This window comes from Spermophilus citellus, assembly GCF_964194105.1.
Source record: "Spermophilus citellus genome assembly, chromosome: 8".
Lineage (NCBI taxonomy): Eukaryota > Metazoa > Chordata > Mammalia > Rodentia > Sciuridae > Spermophilus > Spermophilus citellus.
In genome coordinates this window covers 29,703,453-29,706,646 of record NC_138189.1, presented here as the reverse complement: position 1 = coordinate 29,706,646, position 3,194 = coordinate 29,703,453, and the positions used below count along the sequence as shown (strand labels likewise).

Here is a 3,194-nt window from a genome sequence, read left to right as displayed (position 1 = left end):
ACTGCACCTGCCATCCCTGCGGGTGGAGCCTCATGGCCTGACTGCACTCTAGTGGAGTTGGTCCCCACTAGACGTGCCTGTGTGAGGGGGGTTCTTGGGGCTGACCTGAAGCACATTAGATTGGGTACTCAGATCTCCATGAAGACAGAAAGATCTCTGGTAAAGCAAATCTAGGACAATTATAAAAGCTAGTGCCACCTTTGTTCCACAAGAGGTAAGAGAATAAATTGGAGAAAAACCCCAAGATTATTCTATGGAATCAAACACAGTGTGCACGTGTATCATCGTGACATCACTGGCTGAGGGGGTGGGGATGGAGAGGCACAGCAGCGGCATTCTCTACGCCAGTGAAATTACCCTGCCACAGACTCCCATCTGGCTGCTGATCCTATCTCATGGGAAATGAAACCCCCACAGGAACTGCCAAGAAATTCCTCTAGGACATACCCAAAGTGAGAAGTAAGAAAACTCAAATGTTTACTACAGACATCCCCTGAACAGGAGAGAAGACAGTCCCCTAACAACCAAAGTCACATTGAATCAAACTTGCCCTGGCCTCCCTATGAGGACACAAGCCATGCTGAACCCTGAGCTCACCCCTCACCTTCATGATCTTTTAGCAGCAGCCAGGAGGAGATGTTGGGTTTGGAGGTGGCACTGTGTGCTGGTGCCACAACCAAATATCACTGCAGGAGGGCCCACCCCGCCCACTGGCCCTCCTTTGGCTTCCCTGCCCGTGGGATTATGGAGGTGGTGCCACAGACACTCTGGAGTCCAGTGGTTTTCCAGACGAGTCTTCTCTAACACCTGCCACCCACCCTCTCCACACATCTCAGGGAGGGGCCTGAAGAGCAGGAGAGGGATCCTTTGTGTCCAAAGCAATCTGCTAAAACAGAATCGTGTCTACAGTGGCTCAAGGAGAGAATCTCCGTCTACACGAGGTCAAGGCATGTGAGTCCCCACCTACACTGGCTGAAGGTACCCGAGTCTCTATCTACACAGAACAGCAGAGGGAGGCCCAGTGGTCCAGGCTGTGGTCAGGACATCTGCTGGGCTCCTGCTTTTGCCCTGAGGCCTCTCTGGTTTTGGTTTTTCCTTTTTAAGTTTTATCTCTATTTTTCAAGCCTTCCCTCTTAAAACAAAGCAAAACAAAATAGTCTTTGAAAAATCAATTTTATTATACAATGGGTGAGAAAGAGAAATTGATGAGGAACCATCGCTCCTTTCCCAGAAGCCCAGGAGGAAGGCCGGGGAAGAGCAGGGCAGGGGAAATGTCCCAGGGAAGTGTCTCTGGTGTCTGTGGCAGGTGGGGGCAGAGAGAGTGGTGGTGGAGGCCGACAAGCTCTTGGCTGGAGTCCACACAGGGAGGCCCAGGCCAGTGGGCGTCCCTCAGTGCTGCAGCTGTTTCGGTGCCGACTCTGAGGTCAGGCTGCTCGGAGATCGGGGTCTTCTGGCTGTCCCTTGGTCGTGTGCCTCCTCAGGGCGCGTCCACTGGGGCCACTCTGTTTTGATACCTAGGGCGCCTGTGGCCTCCCTGCCCTGGTGCCGCTCTTCTTCTGGAGCGGAGTCCGCGGAAGCAGGGCAAGCAGCAGCACAGTTGCTGGAGGCAGGTGGCGATCCTCCTGGTGACCCCTATTCAACCCCGGCCGCTGTTAGCAGATTGGCCTGAGGACAACTCCTGGGAGGAGGAGCTGGGACCTTCTGCCACACACCCGCAGAGGACCCTCCATAGGCTGGGCCAGGGGTCCTGGGACCTGCGGGGCACAGGGTCACCTCGGGAGGCTGGGCTGGGAGGGACTGTGCCCACGTGGAAGCAGCGCAGAGGAATGTCAGGCACACTGGCACTGACCGCGTCGCTGTTCTCTGCCTGCTTGGCCTCCTCTGGGGGCTGGCGCTCCCAGGGCACTGGATGGGCAGGCTCGCTGGCGCACCACCTGCTGGGGCGCAGGCCGGGGGCATCCGCGGGGCCTGGGCGAGGCCCCACCACCAACCTTCTGCGCACAGGCCTCGCCTGGAGCGCCCACCCCGCCGCGGCCTGGGTTCTCAGGTGCTGGAGGATAAGATAGGTGGCCATGGCCTCGTCGTATTTTCGCTGGTCCAGGGACACCCAGGCGTGGTAGGGGTCGTAACCCATGTCGAACATGATGGTCATGATGGCGGGGTCTGGGTGTCTGGGGTGTGGGTCACTGCAAGGATTGGGCGAGGGTTCCCTGCCCTGGCTCAGCCATGGATGATCCATTACCTGCTCCAGGGTGGGCCTCTGCCTGGGGTCCAGCCTCAGCATCTGCTGGATGAGGCTGCAGGCGTCCTGGGAAAGGTACCTGGGAAGGTAATATCTGGCCTCCATGAGGACGTCCTGCAGGCGGTTGGCGACCCTGGCCTTAAATGGGCGTCTCCCTGTGAGCATGAGAAACAGGGTGACCCCCAGGCTCCAGACGTCCGCTGGGGGACCCTCGTATTCTTGGTGCCGTATGATTTCAGGGGCACGGTATGGGATAGTGCCCCAGAAGCCATTGAGCTTCTGCCCAGGCGTGAAGGTGGCGCCAAGGCCGAAGTCTATGAGCTTGACGCTGCCGGCCCTGATGTCCACCACCACGTTGTCCGGCTTCAGGTCCAGGTGCACGATGCCCCTGTCGTGGCAGTGGCGCACCGCACGCAGGATCTGCCTGAACACCAGGCGGGCCTGATCCTCCTGCAGGCCACCGACCTCCGGGATGTAGCGCCACAGGTCTCCCCCATCTACGTGCTCCATGACCATGTAGACGGTGCTTGGGCTCTCCATGACCTGGAAGAGCTGGATCACATTGCGGTGATCCAGGGCCATCAACCTCTCCGGTTCGGAGAGGACGGGCACTTTCCTCTGTGTCTTGTACACCACTTTCACTGCCACCTCTGCCCCGGTGAGGAGATGGCGGGCCAGTAACACATGGCTGAAGCCCCCCTCCCCAAGCTCCCTCACCACCTGGTAATGGTCGGTGAGGGCCGACTCATAGCAGGAGCTGGGCTCCTGTGACCCTACACTATTCTCACTACTCTGACTGCATCCTAGAGCCGGAACACCAACTAAGGATCCAACTAAGGACGCTCACTCAAAAAATAAATAAATAAATAAATACATAAATGAAAAATAAAATAAAATAAAATAAAAATAAATAAATAAAATAAATAAAATAAAATAAAATAAAAATAAATTA

General features: G+C 56.4%; 1 pseudogene across 1 annotated transcript; it reads right to left on the bottom strand.

The window, feature by feature from the left end:
• Positions 1-1,477: 1,477 nt before the first annotated feature.
• LOC308655025 (sperm motility kinase 2B-like) lies at positions 1,478-2,824 on the bottom strand (annotated as a pseudogene). The gene has a single exon. The product of its transcript is annotated as a sperm motility kinase 2B-like (transcript).
• Between the last annotated feature and the right edge of the window lie 370 nt (positions 2,825-3,194).